Here is an 18,208-nt window from a genome sequence, read left to right on the forward strand (position 1 = left end):
GACTGTTGCCACTTCCAGTACAGAGCTATCAGTGTAGAGTTTAACTCACCCCTACAAATGCTTACACAAGATATATGTGAGTATGTAGTTTTTTTTCTACTTATGTAATTAACTGCCATACAAAAGTAGTCATTGAGAAGTATTCTTTTGACACATGAACTGTTTGTGAACTGTTATACTGTGCATATTGATGTACTCACTTCTGCAGGGTTTGTGTATTTTTATTGTAGACATTTGCACAGGATTCTCAGGTAAATTGGACAATTCCACTACTGAGTATGTCTACCTACATCCTTGATTGACCCTAAACACACATATATTTAAAATTTGGGGGGGGGGATGCAGACATACAGAGAGCATTACGTCATATTGTGTGAGTGTTATCTTACTGGACTTAAAGGACTGGTGTGTACCTGTTAGTTTATCAAGGCAGGTGGTCTGTCTGCATAGTTCCCAACTGTGAGCCTATCCAGATGGTAGCCAGATGTTAGCCTGCTCTTTGTCTGTGCAACCCACAGGTGTTTTCAGCAATGGTACAATGGCATTGTTACAGTCAGTTGCTACCAGTACATGGCTACATCCTTTGGTATTTCTGTGTTGTATTCCTACATAAGGGTATGCTTGTGTAAGTCCTCCCAAAGCTATTTGCAGAGTGTGTAACAGCGGATAAGCTGATATGCCTGTGTGTTTGTGCCTCTGCCAGGCCTATGAAACACTCAGCTAGATATTTGCTTGGAGTCAGGGATAGGTAGTTAAAAGTGAGGTACACCTTTATAGAGACAGTAAGTGTAGAATTGAGTGAAGCAGTGCATATGGATTAGTACTCCTTTTATGAAGTACAAGCGGTGTCTACTGTTATTATTGTTATTATTCACTGTGTAATACACCACCTCTCTGACTAATGTCAGTACTATTCAGAGGGATTCAGAGGGACACAGCTAAAATATGTTTCTCAATCAGGGACATCCCTGAAAAGTAGTCACAGTTAGGAAGTATGACCTCTGCCTTGATCACATATGCCAGTGTTTGTCCTGCTATGATACTGTGTGGGGGTTGTACAGTGCCTCTATAACATTATTTGCTGCTAGAATGGCTGCTTCTCTTATCACAGTCATGTAATGCAATTCCACAACAATTGCTGGTAAAGATCCACAGAGCAATCTTTGTGTTATGGCCTTCCTATTTTTCCTTTACATTCACTTATTATATTGCATGATATATTTATTTCAGCACCAAGTTATTATATATCTGCTGTGGCTTAGTGGTACTTCATGCAGTCAAGTGTGTACAAGGTCTGGGGTTCGAGGCTGACAGAGGTGTTTTATTTTGCTGTTGAGCTGAATGAGGGCCCTGATATACAGAGTGATTAAGGCACTTTTAAGCAGTTGTAAGCGGGTTTGTGCGAGGTTTCACGATGCTTAGCGATGCTAAGCTTAGCGCACACATGCACACACTCGCTCAAACTCGCTAACTACTGCTTAAAAGTGCTTACTCCTGCTAACCCCCGTGCTAATTTCTTTGAAAGAAAAGAAAATGGGGAGATAGGAAAGTGGTGAAAAAGGGGGCACAAAAAGGGAAAGACAGTTGGGAAACCAGCTCAGGATGTGCAGGACGGGTGTAGGGAAGGTCCATAGCTGCCCATTTCTTTACCAACAACAGCTGTGCATATGTTACAATTTTGGAGTGAAATTTGAAACCTTCCACCCCTGAGAGAGGGGTGAGGACAACAAATTATGTTGTACTGCCAATCCTAATTATCAGCTTACATGTCCAGCAGACATGTGTGCAAAATGGGCAGCTATGTATGGGGCGTAATTTTTTTGTGGGAACAGATTGCCCTTTTTTTTTTTTTTCGGGTAAGAGTGGAATGTGTGGTAGAGGAAGTAGGTATATTTGTGGAGGTAGGTTCGGTAGGTAAACAGACAAGACAAACAAGATGCATACAGGGGCAGAGTATGACACATGGGGTGGGTGAACACAATTGACGGGGATGGATGTTTGGAAATCGCAAGCCCATGAGCTCACAGATGGTAACAGTGGGACTGAGATCCCCACCCATGGGCAGTCACCACTGCACCTTCACAGCCCCGAGGGTGGCTGTGCTGGGGGCTGTGTAGGAAGGGCAGACTCACCCGTGAGTTGTGCCACTCTCACCTCGAGCTGGCATAGGGGATCAGTGACTAAACACTGGATCTCCCTATGCACCACAACACGAATTCTTCGGAGTGTGACAGGTGGCCCTTCTCTGCCCACACTTGCAGGGGGGGAACAAGCCCCATCCCCTGCAGTGCTTCCACCCACAGGTGGCACAGGACCAATGGAGGAGGGTAGCCCGGGCTGGGCACCAGACCTGCTGGTGCCAGGAGCAATCACCAGCTGAGGAGGGACAGGTGGGTCCGCTGAAACCGGCCTTCCCATACGTTCTGTGATTAGGTGTGTTTAATTACAACATAGACAACAGCATTCCAGATTAGTTGTAACAGCATGCAGTAATATTCCCATTAACCCAACACACCAGGGTTCCAACAGTTGAACAGCAAGCATAACACATGCATATATTGACAGACAGTGGACATTGCAACAACATGCAGGGATGATTGGTGGCAACAGGCCACCAAGATTGTGGTGTTTTAACAGGGCACATGCACCAAAGTAAATGCAGATATTTATAGAACAATGGGACATATGTCCCAACAAATGTTTTGAGATTAGACATACCCATTGAGGTGTGGAATTGCATTGTTTATGCACATACAGTAGGGTGTAAAAAGAAACCTCCATTAACATCTTATAAGTACTTTTACTCTACACTATATTCCTATTGACTGCAGGTGTATATCCCCTACATGTATTATTACATTAGGCAACATGCATTAGGTTGTGTAATGGGTTTGGCTAGTTTATTATATACCTGACCTATATCTGACATACTAACTGTCCAAGATGCAGATGTTACTGCTACATATAGTATAAGTATACATATGAGTATAAGTATTTTGGAATCATTTTATGACATTGTATCTGATGAAGCATAGTTTAACTATGCGAAAGCGCTTATTCTCTGTTTCCAATAAATGAATTTTTTACATATTTCCATCGTGGATATTTTCAGTGTGTCAGGAGCTTGAGTTGGGACTACTCTATAGAAGGATTTACTCGTGGTGACTGTTCTCACTTTTTGGACTTCATTACTACCCCTTCTTGTTTTTGGTGAGAACGTCTTCGGTATTGAGTTGTGTTTTCTACTTTTACTTGTTACTGCTACATAGTTATATTTTTGTATTTATATTTATGTATCTACATATCTGGATGTGTTTACGTGACATTTTCAGTTACATTTCTACAGAACCCTACATTTCATGTAGCACACTCACATTTCTGGGGAACACATTGACAAGCTACACATGTGCCAGATTTACCTATGCATGCCAGCCATTTACCGACTGTTGAAGACTGTATATATGCTTCACAGCTACTGGCACTTCCTTCATCCACTTTATATGGGACTGCCCAACTGTGGGTTGACAGCACTTAATACAACAGTACTATTTATTTAATGTAAGGGTACAAAAACATTTCAAAGTATTATACCTTTATTAATTACATTACACACTTTTCTACAGGCTCTCTCATTTATTTGATATTACAGTGCATACAGAAGACTTATTCAAGACATATACCTTTATTAATAGGTTACAACACTATTTTTCAGGCTCGCTGACTTATATATATATGTATATATATATATATATATATATATATATATATATATATATATTCATATATATATATATATATATGTATGTATATATATATATATATATATGTATATATATATATATATATATGTATATATATATATATATATGTATATGTATATATATATATGTATATATATATATGTATATATATATGTATATATATGGTTCTACCTGACTTGCCGACAGCGCAGAAGACCGACATGAATCCAGCTCCAGAAGATCGAAAGTGAAGAAGACCGGCCAATCGCGAGTGGCAGAACTGTCGACAATGCAGAAGACCGACACGACGGATGACAACACCAACGCCGGATGCCGACATGGGGAAAGGCTGTGTGAGTATGCGGTAGTGACGGACGTTAGGGTGCAAGGCAGGTAAGTGTGGAGATTGACGGTCTGTGGGGATAGGGGTGGGTTAAGTGAGTTAGGGTTAGGGAGGCGATAGGGTGGGTTAAGTGGGTTAGGGTTAGGGAGAGATAAGGGCGGGTTAAGTGAGTTAGGGTTAGGGAGCGGGTAGGTAAGTGTGCGATAGTGACGGACCTTAGGGTTAGGGTAAGGTTTAGTGTGGGCTTGTAAGGATTTTGGTGTGCTTGTGTTGTGTGTGTGGTTTGTGGAATGGGGATGTGAATTGTTATTGTGGTGTGTGCAGTGTATGGGGTTTCGTGTTTGTGTACCGTCGGTTATTTCGTTGTCGGTTATGTGTGGTTTCGTGTTTATGGACTGTCGAATATGTGGTGTCGGTGATGTGGTTGTCGGTGTTGTGTGGTTTCGACTATGTCAGGTAGAACCATATATATATATATATATATATATATATATATATATATATATATATATATATATATATATGTATATATATATATTTATATGTATATATATATATATATGTATATATATATATATATATATATATATATATATGTATGTATATATATGTATATATATATATATATATGTATATATATATATATATATATATATATATATATATATATATATATATATATATATATATATATATATATATATATATATATATATATATATATATATATATATGTATATATATATATGTATATATGTATATATATATGTATATATATATATATATATATATATATATATATATATGTATATGTATATATATATATATATATGTATATATATATATATATATGTATATATATATATATATATATATATATGTATATATATATATATATATGTATATATGTATATATATATATATATATATATATATATATGTATATATATATATATATATGTATATATGTATATATATATATATATATATATATATATGTATATATATGTATATATGTATATATATATATATATATATATATATATATGTATATATGTATATATATATATATATATATATATATATATATATATATATATATATATATATATGTGTATATATATATATATATATATATATATATATGTATATATATATATATATATATATATATATATATATATATATATATATACATATATACACACACACCAGAAAAAAACTTGTTGTACAGGAAAAAGATCAGCATACAAATTGCTAAAATAGACTATTGTCATAAATTTTAATGTAAGATCCATGTTAAAGATCACTTTGCATTCTTATTAAAAACAAGAAAATAGGATTCAAGCTGGTATTGGTTGTACTCATTCCCTCCAGTAGAGCTCTTTTGAGTGTGTACCTTTAACTCATAGTGGGCGTGGCTTCAGCATATAAAAATTTAAGTGATCACCTTACATGTTTAACAAATACCCATTGACAGAGGTCATATATCAATACAATTGTGTTTTGCTATCATGTATGCTTCAAGAAAAAATTTCTGATACCTTGTATGTAACATGGTTTTGGAATTATTAATGCAAGTATGAACAGGCAATATTTGACGCCTAGAGGAGCAGTAGGGTGTAACTGCAGCAACGCCTGGAGACATCACGCGGCTATAATGAGTTAAACCACGGTTCATTAAGTAAAAGCAAAAGATGAGCACTCTCACCCTTGTCGGAGCTTTGCCAGATGTAAGTTATACATGTAAGAAACAAGTAATATATGCTATTCTATTTTCCATATAAAAAGCCATGTGAATTACAATAAAAGCATCAGTCTAAGAGCACGTAAAAAGATCACTTTCAATGACATTGATTACAACACAGATGCATACTTACCACCAACAAGCACCACACCAAGTACAAACCATACAAATGTCACCAAAATAGCTGAAATACCATCCTTGTAGAAAATGCACAGGAAAAAAGAATAGAATCCAGTAATTTATTAGTATTAAGCGCTTTCATCTCCTGTAATCGACTTCATCAGAATACAACTTCCTACTAGAGATGCATACTTAGTTTGCACTTCGATTTGGATTTGGTGCTGTTTTCCCCAATTCTAAGTAAGTACAAATCCAATGGGCCCTATTTACCATGAATAGCACTGTTATCATGTGCATGTCAGCTGTACACATCAAGCTAGAAAGTAATCCCGTAGACTTGGTGTAGCTCTTTGCCATGAACTCCAAAACCTATTGGAAGACAGCCACCATCACACTTAGAAAAAAGCAGTGTTAGAGGCTGCTGCTTTCCTCTTGCATGTGTATGTGAAAGTCTATGCTGCTGCTGCTGATAGACCTCAGCCAAGAGAAGGGTTTTCAGACCCTGTTTAACATATAACAGACTACATGATATTATAATATTAGACCAATACACGGTTGATAGCGAAACATTTCACAAACTCTGCAATCTCTGCTGCTCCCACCTCAGGCCCAGGGGAAATTGAAGAAACCTATACCAGTGGAAACGAAGGTAAATGTAGCATTAAGAATATTAGTTACTGATACATTCCAGAGGGGTGGCATAAGCCTAAACCTCCAGAATATTGCACCAGTGTCTCAGTGTTATGCTGAAACATGTAAGGGAGTAGATCTGTTTTCCACACACATCAGAGGAGAGAGCAAGAACAATGCAAGAATGCTATGTTGTAGCACACCTCCCTGAAGTTATGTGGGCCACAGACTGCACTCACATAGAAATAAAAGCTCCACCCATTGAACAGGGAAGAACATACACCAACAGGAAGGGGATCCACTCAGTGAACTGCCAGGTTGTCTATAATGTCAGAGAGATTATCCTCAATGTGTGTGCAGGCAATCTAGGCAGTTAGCATGACTTACACATATGGCACACCTCACAGCTTCACACAAGGCTTGCTATGAGTGATGTTCTACAAGGCCATCTACTGTGTGATGCAGGTTATGCACTAGAACCATAGTTCATGACATCCATCATAAATGCACACATGCCTAGAGAAGAAGGATACAATGATACTCACTGCCAACTAGAAACTTCATACACTGTGTTTGGCATGCTGAAGTCACATTTCTGCTGTCTAGAAACACTGACATTCTCACAGTATGTGCCATGTCACACTATCAGTTGAGAAAACAGCTGCAATAGGCACAGAAAGGGCCAGGGCCACACATTCCTGGACCACATGCGGGCCAGCACTTCCAGCACATACAAATATAGATTCTGGGGGACAATCTCCAGCTGCAGAGGGAGCTGACAGACATAGGAATGCCCAATATACCCTTGCCCTGGTTAAGAGACAAAGGATAGCACACACACTCACCACCTAAGAGCAAAGGATAGCATATATACTTACCGTCTGAGAGGCAAATGATAGCACACACACTTACTAAAGATACAATACACATAACAACCTAAGCACATAAAAGAAATTAAAATACCAGTGAATCAAAACTCAGTTAAACTAAAAAGCAAACAAAGGGATCCAAACCCTTAACAATAATATATATAATTGAATTAAGTGCTTCTGTCCCAAAATTCACAAGACTTCATCAGAATATAATTCAAATTAAAAAAAACATATAAATAGTTGCAGTAATTGTACACATGACCAATCTGGTCCAGTAAAATCACAACATTTAAAAACATAATGAATGATTTATGCACTAAATTGAAACCAGTGAATAGAAGTGCAAGGATATACTGCTACTACTATAAAAATGTAAATATTAGAACTGATGCCAGCCAATATCTACAAACTTTACTTCTCCATATAATGGATGTGTACCGATAGCATCAGACAGAGACAGCCCCAAAGGACATAACCCATACCTGCAGTAATGTAAAGGTAGTGTGGAACCTGTAGTATATGAAGAAATGTGTAAGAAGATAAATGTAACTGATACACCTGCATACTGTAAGTCATAAATGGACTCAAACAAAATCTGATGTATTGTACACAATAGCCAGCATCAAGACAGTCACCTACCCAGTGTACACAAACCAGTCAACAGGACAATTATATCAACAGTTTCACAAGTACAGCAATAAACAGGAATACAATGTCACTGGTATGAATGCATGAATTACAAAAAAACATTCTGAAATGAGCATATAAAAAAATTCCAAATTTTCTTATGTAATACTCAAGCATAAAATCAACATAGTGAGAGACTTCTGTTGCTCGTTTGTCTTTAATACAAATTATGAGAAGGCTTTGGGTTTCGTTTAGATGCTTCAATGCATAGAAACACATCAGGATGGATAGCAGCATCATTAAATATGAACAAACTAGTTAACAGTCAGCTTACATGCATACATGTTCACATCTTAACAGCTAACTACAATATGGAAGTCTGACTTGCACGTGCTCAGTATTTATACACTTGTGCAAGCCCTTGGATAACTTCTTAAAGAAATGTACACACATATTGATCTACATCCTCCCTCTTAAAAAGATTGCCCTTTATGCAAACTATGTTAGAGCTAGACATGCATTACTATATACAATGGAAACAAAACCCAATGTTCATGTCCACATTGCTTCATAACTGCTAGAGGGTTTAGAGATTCGACCATATGTCATAACATAACCGTTGGAACTACATTTAGCAACAGGGACAGTCTCTATTGCACAAGTTGTATCAGAAACATCTGGATTCATCACAGAATGGGAATGTCCTCTAGAACTTCATCTTGAATTGGAACACCGGATAACTCACTCTGACATAAAGAGTCTTTTTCACAGGCTATCTGCTGTTCTATAGGCTCAAACACTGGTTTCAAATGTTTCTGATTCAGCCTGAAGATTGCTCCATCTGATTCCATATTGTATGATCTCAGCTCTGGACAAATATTCTTCATGACACCAATCCAATCATAACCTTTGGACATTTGCATCCTTACCACGTCTCCCTCTTGTAATGGATTTTCCTCAACAGATTGGCTTTCACTATTTCCTGATTGGTAATGTGGCTCTGGTTTGTCTCAACAGAAGTCTCTGAGCAGGTTAACCAAGATGTTTATCACAAGGAATATTTTCTGAGATTTAAGAGATTCAGGAAAACATCATTTTTGTCTTGTTTGGACTTCTCAAGTAACTGTTTTCACTTTGCACTGCGCATTCTGCCATTCCATTTGACTGCAAGTACTCTGAAGTACTTGTGATTCAAGTAAAATCCTATTCTTCAGCAAATCTTTTGAACTGTTGGCTTGTAAAGTGTGTGCCATTGTTAGAAATAACTTTGTGCTGACTCCCATGTGCAGCAAAATGATGCTTCATTTTCATAATGACTGTACACGATGCTAGGTTAGGAAGTAAGTGAATCTTGAACCAATTGGAGTAAGAGTCTATTAACACCAAATAATGGTGACTATTCCTCTCAAAGATGTCTGCAGCTACTGTCAACAAAGGTAGTTCTGGAATCTGGTCAAGCTGAAGTGGTTCTTTCTGTTTATGTGGCTTTGTATTATTACACACGGAACAAGATAAAAGTGCTCTCTGAATGTCTTGTGACATAGAAAGCCAAAATACAAGTCCTCTTGCCCTTCTTTTGGTAAATTCGGTGCTTGAGTGACCACAGTGCAAAATAGTAATGTATTCTGGTCATAAGGACTTTAGCACAATTACTTTTGCACCTTTCTTAATGATAACTTTGTCAGACAAAATATCATCTCTGTATGGAAAATAAGGGTGTACCTCTTGAGGTAAACTAGACTGCTTTCACAGCCATCCTTGATTGATAAAGTGGTTGAGCCTTTGTAAAAGTAGATCTGCAGCTGTTTGATCTCTTAGTTCATTAAGACATGTAGAAGAAAAGTTATGTACTCCCATGACTTCAAAATCATCCATCGAATGAGAATCTTGATTTTCATTCTGTTCAGTGGTATTCCTGGGCGATCTGAATTCAACAAGATAAAGAAGTTTGTCTTTCTTATAGAAAAGACTGAAATTGTACTTTTGTAATCTCAGCATCATGTGTTGCAGTCAGGCTGGAGCTGAATGCATTGGCTTTCTCAGGATTGGGACTAATGGCTGGTGATCTGTTTCGATCTGGATAGGTCTACTTTAAACATAATCATGGAACTTCGAACATGCAAACAGAATTGCCAAAGCTCTTTCTCAATCTGGGCGTACTACTGTTCAGTTTGGGTAAGAGCTCTTGATGCATAGGCAACAGGTTGATCCTCTCATAGAATGACTGCACCAAGACCAAATTTCGAAGCTTCACAGGAATGTGTAACTGGTTTGTGAACATCATAGTATCTGAACATTGAAGGGCTAGCAATTCTCTGGTTCAGGACATCAAATGATCTTTGGTGTTGCTCTAACCAAGACCATAATATTATCTTTACATGTCAGCTCTCTGAGCGGTGCTGAAAGTTGGCTCAAGTCTGGAATGAACTTGCCTAGGTAGTTGACCATGCCAAGAAAACAATGCAGGGCTTGAACATTGCCTAGAGCTGGCATCTCAAGAATGGTTGTTTGCTTTGAAGGATCTAGCCATAGGCCTGCACTTGTAAATAAATGACCAACATAAGAAATTTCTTGTAGTCTGAACTTACATTTGCATGGATTGAGCTTAAGATTTACTTGATGTGCCCTTTCTAGAACTTTTCTGAGGTTTCTGTCATGTTCAGCCTCATCACGATGTCCTACCAGTATGTCGTCTACTATGATAGCACAAGGATACCTTGAAAAATTTTACTCCATTGCACATTGAAAGACTTCACTTGCAGAATGCATTTTAAATGGAATTCTCAAAAATCTGTACTGCCAAATGGGGTACTGAATGTAGTGAGTAATGAAAAATTCTAGTCAAGTTGAATTTGCCAAAATGAACTCTTTGCATCTAAGACAGAAGAAATAGTGGCATTTGGCCTCAATACTGCAACTTCTTCGACTGTGCACATTGGATGATGAGGTCTTTTTAGTGCTTTGTTAAAATCTCATGGATCAATACATATTCTGATGTCATCCGAGCTTTTCTTATGTGCTACCACCATGGAAGATACCCACTCAGGTGGATTTTCAACTGGACAAATCACACCTTCTCGTACCATTTTATATGACTTGGCTTTGACTTTGTCCTGCATGGCTACTGGAACTTTACATGCTGGCCTTATAACTGGACTGACCTCTGGGTCTAACGTCATGGAGTACACAACTGTAAGTTTGCCTAGTTTGTCTTGGAAAAAATCAGTGTAGGTAGAAAAAATGTGCTGGGCAAAATTAAAGTAGTGGTCTTTTAAGCTAACGTGATGAATTTCCTTATTAAATGAAAGCAGTCCCATTTTCAAAGTGTCTCTTAGCCCTAATAATGACTAGATCGCCTCTTGACCACGTAAAATAGTAAGTCGTAGCTCCTTCCAGCAGAATGACAAGAAAGTGCAACTGAGCCTCCGGTCTGAATTTCTTCACCTCCATAAGCAACAAGTTTTGCATACCTTGGCAAATCAAGCCTTTCACCTTTACATACTCTAGCAAATGTTTCTGCAGACATAACATTGCACTTAGAGCCTGTATCAATGTTGAGCTCTATGAGTTTGCCATTTTTCTGAACAGTACAAAATGCTTCATACTTTGCCCTTAAATCAACTGCATTGAACATTTCATGAAGCACTGACACACCATCAACATAAATAGTGGAGTTGTCACTATCTAACTGATCAACTCATTTTGCAAAGTGTTCCCTTCTAATAAAATAATGTGGGCCATTTGATTCACAAAATCTTTTGAAGTGATTTTATTTATTGCATTTGTGGCATTGCTGACCAAAAGCTAAACACTATTCCCTTTTAGATTCATGGCTTCCATTACAGTTATGACAGGTGATAATAAAACTAGGTTGGGCCCTGTGCTTTGAGTTTGCTGAGTCACTCTTATGCTCCACTGAGACTGCGCAGCTTCTGGAACTTGCTAGAAAGGTCTGGAGTCTTGAGGTAAACTAGACTGCTTTCACAGCCATCCTTGATTGATAAAGTGGTTGAGCCTTTGTAAAAGTAGATCTGCAGCTGTTTGATCTCTTAGTTCATTAAGACATGTAGAAGAAAAGTTATGTACTCCCATGACTTCAAAATCATCCATCGAATGAGAATCTTGATTTTCATTCTGTTCAGTGGTATTCCTGGGTGATCTGAATTCAACAAGATAAAGAAGTTTGTCTTTCTTATAGAAAAGACTGAAATTGTACTTTTGTAATCTCAGCATCATGTGTTGCAGTCAGGCTGGAGCTGAATGCATTGGCTTTCTCAGGATTGGGACTAATGGCTGGTGATCTGTTTCGATCTGGATAGGTCTACTTTAAACATAATCATGGAACTTTGAACATGCAAACACAATTGCCAAAGCTCTTTCTCAATCTGGGCGTACTGCTGTTCAGTTTGGGTAAGAGCTTTTGATGCATAGGCAACAGGTTGATCCTCTCATAGAATGACTGCATCAAGACCAAATTTCGAAGCTTCACAGGAATGTGTAACTGGTTTGTGAACATCATAGTATCTGAACATTGAAGGGCTAGCAATTCTCTGGTTCAGGACATCAAATGATCTTTGGTGTTGCTCTAACCAAGACCATAATATTATCTTTACATGTCAGCTCTCTGAGCGGTGCTGAAAGTTGGCTCAAGTCTGGAATGAACTTGCCTAGGTAGTTGACCATGCCAAGAAAACAATGCAGGGCTTGAACATTGCCTAGAGCTGGCATCTCAAGAATGGTTGTTTGCTTTGAAGGATCTAGCCATAGGCCTGCACTTGTAAATAAATGACCAACATAAGAAATTTCTTGTAGTCTGAACTTACATTTGCATGGATTGAGCTTAAGATTTACTTGATGTGCCCTTTCTAGAACTTTTCTGAGGTTTCTGTCATGTTCAGCTTCATCACGATGTCCTACCAGTATGTCGTCTACTATGATAGCACAAGGATACCTTGAAAAATTTTACTCCATTGCACATTGAAAGACTTCACTTGCAGAATGCATTTTAAATGGAATTCTCAAAAATCTGTACTGCCAAATGGGGTACTGAATGTAGTGAGTAATGAAAAATTCTAGTCAAGTTGAATTTGCCAAAATGAACTCTTTGCATCTAAGACAGAAGAAATAGTGGCATTTGGCCTCAATACTGCAACTTCTTCGACTGTGCACATTGGATGATGAGGTCTTTTTAGTGCTTTGTTAAAATCTCATGGATCAATACATATTCTGATGTCATCCGAGCTTTTCTTATGTGCTACCACCATGGAAGATACCCACTCAGGTGGATTTTCAACTGGACAAATCACACCTTCTCGTACCATTTTATATGACTTGGCTTTGACTTTGTCCTGCATGGCTACTGGAACTTTACATGCTGGCCTTATAACTGGACTGACCTCTGGGTCTAACGTCATGGAGTACACAACTGTAAGTTTGCCTAGTTTGTCTTGGAAAAAATCAGTGTAGGTAGAAAAAATGTGCTGGGCAAAATTAAAGTAGTGGTCTTTTAAGCTAACGTGATGAATTTCCTTATTAAATGAAAGCAGTCCCATTTTCAAAGTGTCTCTTAGCCCTAATAATGACTAGATGCGCCTCTTGACCATGTAAAATAGTAAGTCGTAGCTCCTTCCAGCAGAATGACAAGAAAGTGCAACTGAGCCTCCGGTCTGAATTTCTTCACCTCCATAAGCAACAAGTTTTGCATACCTTGGCAAATCAAGCCTTTCACCTTTACATACTCTAGCAAATGTTTCTGCAGACATAACATTGCACTTAGAGCCTGTATCAATGTTGAGCTCTATGAGTTTGCCATTTTTCTGAACAGTACAAAATGCTTCATACTTTGCCCTTAAATCAACTGCATTGAACATTTCATGAAGCACTGACACACCATCAACATAAATAGTGGAGTTGTCACTATCTAAATGATCAACTCATTTTGCAAAGTGTTCCCTTCTAATAAAATAATGTGGGCCATTTGATTCACAAAATCTTTTGAAGTGATTTTATTTATTGCATTTGTGGCATTGCTGACCAAAAGCTAAACACTATTCCCTTTTAGATTCATGGGTTCCATTACAGTTATGACAGGTGACAATAAAACTAGGTTGGGCCCTGTGCTTTGAGTTTGCTGAGTCACTCTTATGCTCCACTGAGACTGCGCAGCTTCTGGAACTTGCTAGAAAGGTCTGGAGTTTACCAGTAGATGCTGCAGGGGTTACAGCTGCCATGTGCTTGGGCCTATTTCTTTTGACCACGTGTTGCATACTATCAACATGACCTTTATGACTGTGTCTTCTAGAGCTGCTCTCATTTGCAAGCATATTTGTGCGCCTTTCAAGTTCATATATCTGGCAAATCTCAATGGCCTTATTTTAAGTTAAACCACTGTCAAGAAGCAAAATCTTTCTCACAGCATCATCTTTTATACCACACACAAGTTTGTCCTTTATCAATTCATGATTTGAGTCACCAAAACTGCACGTTTTAGCTTTATTTCTCAGGTAGGTTATATATGCTGCAAACGTTTCATCAGGCTTTTGATCCCTTGTGTAAAATAAGTGCCTCTTCATTGTAACATTTGTCTGGGTTACACATTTCTCAAAATGTATGTTTTAGGCACTCTGGGTCCTCCCAAGACTCAGCCTGTACAACAATATGACGGTTTTCCCCTTCATCAGCATAGATAGCGGGTGCATACACAAATGAGCATTCCTTTTCTATAGCATCTGACCAAGCTAAATTAAGAAGAATGAATGTGATTGAAAGATGGCCGCCATTCTGTAGACACTGCATATCTACAGCTCTTCAGATACTCGGAATAAAAATTAACCCTGAGGATATACTGCAAGCTTTTCTACACTAATTGTTGGCTAAAATTAATCTACTACAACTAAATATCGCTTGAGAGAAGAAGGAACCAGAGGGAATTAAACAAATTAACAGGATTGGACCTGATTGACTGACTGAGTCTGAACAGAGTATTAAACAAAGGAACTGTCTGAGTAGTAACCTTGGATATTTACCATTCAGTTATACTAAAGATCTGCTTTGCTCCACAATGTCAAAAGAAGACAAAAGTATGGAAACAACAACAACAAAAACCAAATTATCAGAACTTCAGTCACCAGAAAAAGATTTAACAACAAAAAGGCAGAAGATTACAAAACAGCAGGAACTTTCAAAAGCTGGAATGAAAAATAAACCGTATCAACTGGCTAATATGGAAGATATTAAAACTGCTTTGTTACCCATCCAAGAAGCTTTGGAAGAACTATCAAACCAGGTACATTCTTTTGGTGCCACATGCAGTCAAATTCTCGAGAGGATGGATAAATCAGAAGCCAGAATATCTGAAAATGAGGACAGAATAACATTGCTTGCAAAAAAAACAGACATTCATGACCTGGATATTTAGTGTATGCAAAATAAAATTCTGGATTTGGAGGCACGATCCAGAAGGAATAATATAATATCAGAGGAATTCCAGAATCTATCCAATACAATGATTTAACTTCTGCCATTACACAAATACTTGAAATATTGTTCAATGACTCTGACATAGCTAAACAAATAGTTATTGAAAGAGCTCATAGAGCTCTCAGAGAAGCACAATCCTCAAACATACCTAGACCAGTATACGTCAAAATACTCAACTACCAGGACGTAAACAAAATAATTTTAACTGTTAAAAAAATGGAGGTTATATTATGTGGCAGAATAATAGAGTTTCTATGGCCCAGGATTTAGCATTGCAAATAAGGCAAGCTAGACAAGCATTATCCCCATACTGTAAGTTCCTCATTGAAAAGAATATCAAATTTCAAATGAAATACCCTAACACACTAATTTTTACAGTCGATGGCTCCAAATACTCCATGTCTACAAAAAAAGAAGCAAAAGTTACCTTTTTGAAGATTTTTAAGTCCCTTCCAGCTTTGGAAGCTTGATCTGGCCATACAGTCCGTTTGCAGCAACGTGGATGCTGGGATTCCATTCTTTCTACGTCACGAGGCTTTAAAATCCTTTCTTTGTTCTCTTTTCTTCACCAGGCCCCTTGGTAAATGTTTACTTAGTTTCTTTTTACAACTCCAGCTCGTCCACGAAGATTTTCCGAACTTTTATGGCTCTTACGAACTGAGCCCCTTCGCGAAGCAACAGGAAGTCCTTTGGGTGCTGCTGAGGGTCCGCTTTCGTGGTGGTGCATCCGGAAGTCCGTCCGTTTAATGGTTCCCCCGTCGCGAGCTCAAAGACAGGATTACAAGCTCAGGAAGAAGGAAGATCTCTGTTGAGGAAGCAAAAGCTATTTGGACTGTAAAACGAGCATTCGTGGACATTTAAAGTATGTAACATGTTTTTCTTATTTAAAGGGAACTGTGAATTCATTCAGGTATGATTACAATTGAATTAATAATGTACTGGCTTAAAATGTGTTATTTAACTGATTGCTTAGAAGTATTATAGCTTTACCATAGTTATTCTTTTTCCTTAGGTATGTTATGCTGAATGTTGATGTGTTTATAACCTTGTAGTATACTTTATTATTTGTTTTTCCTATATTACTGATGTGTTTTAATACTGCAAATGTTTAGATAATAAGGGGATTTAGTGTTGGGATAATTAGTAGATAAAGAGACCATGAGACATTATATTGTGGGCTCTCCAGGAATGTGAAGGTTATCTTGTTTATATACTGACATGTGGTTCTGATTGTTTTGAGGACTGTGTTACTCAGTCATCATTTCATAAATGTATCTATATTACCCAGTAAAGTGAAGTTATAGTCCTATTTTTATTCACCTTATTTGCTGACATTACAATTCTAGGTAATTTAGACTATATAAATAAAGTCAGATTTAATATTATATTTAAATGTTAAACATTTGCTTTCTCTGTAGTTCTTTTTCTCTCTTCTAACTAACAATACATATGGTGAATTATCTTTAATTTAATAATGTTACTGTTTAATAGGGGTAGTGTCACATACTTGATTATTTTAGATTTAAATATGGTTGTTAGATAACTTAATGAGATACAACTAATTAGTATAAGTAATAATATATGAGAACTATTAGTGAGGTATGATAGTAACTATAAGTGTAATGAAGACCATTTACTTGATAGGTTTAACTAAATAGTGTGTTCAAGAGCTGTGGATATTTATCAGTGTTTATTAGGGAATGTTTTGGTTAGGCTTTGTAGAGTTAGATGTAGCTTTTATAGGTTTTTTGCATGTTTTTGATGTTATATTTTGTAAGATAAAGAATAGATGTTTAGTAAGGTTATTTACCCATAAAAGTTTTAACAGTGTAAAAAACCTATGTATGTCCTGGTCCAGGGGAATAGTGGATAGGCACTGGTTAGGGATGGGATGTCAAGATTGCTTCCAGACAATATATATTGTGCTATTATACTCGAATTTAGTACTGTTTCTCAATTTTAAAATATCCTTAAACGAATTAAAGATCTTAGTATGTGGATAATAGACTCATGGAATACTAAAGGGCTCCAGAACTTGAAAAAAAGGAAATTATTTCTTCATTTATTTCTCCAGTCAAAGGCATATTTTATTTTATTACAAGAAACCCACTTGACCAATGACCAATGGGCTGTCCTTAAAGATAAGAAATGGATTAGAGAGGTGGTCGCTTCAGAAGGGACAACTAATAGTGCAGGAGTGGCTATTATTATTAAAAATCAGTATCAAGAGAAAATTCTAGATTTTGAAATAGACAAAGAGGGAAGATGGTGTTACGTGATTCTTTCATCTACACTTTATGACAAACCTGTGGTACTTATTAATGTATATGCCCCATGTACCAATCAACAACTTTTTATAGCATCACTTTATTTTATCCTGAATCAATATAATAATTGTTATATAATAATAGGAGGTGATTGGAATACATATCAAGATCCCAAATTAGATAAATCAAGTTCACATAGGTCCTTTAATAATCAAGCAGTGATAGCATTAAAGGAACTTAAAACAGATTTTAAATTATATGACCCATTTAAATACACAAATAATCAAATAAATACAAATAACTTTACATTTTATTCAAGTTGTCATAAAATGTGGTCTATGATTTATTTTTTCCTAATTTCAGATGTACTAATTACTTTAGAT

General features: G+C 37.0%; 1 long non-coding RNA gene across 1 annotated transcript in view; it reads right to left on the reverse strand.

Annotated features, from left to right (window-relative positions):
- LOC122801367 overlaps positions 1–15,425 on the reverse strand; it is a 95,065-nt gene extending 79,640 nt beyond the window's left edge. The window contains exon 1 of the long non-coding RNA XR_006364694.1: positions 15,330–15,425. This is a non-coding gene — a long non-coding RNA (uncharacterized LOC122801367). The remainder of the gene's footprint in view (positions 1–15,329) is intronic.
- Positions 15,426–18,208: the final 2,783 nt, after the last annotated feature.

The sequence above is a fragment of the Protopterus annectens genome, chromosome 4.part1 (genome assembly GCF_019279795.1).
Source record: "Protopterus annectens isolate FY-2018-M chromosome 4.part1, PAN1.0, whole genome shotgun sequence".
Taxonomy (NCBI): domain Eukaryota; kingdom Metazoa; phylum Chordata; order Ceratodontiformes; family Protopteridae; genus Protopterus; species Protopterus annectens.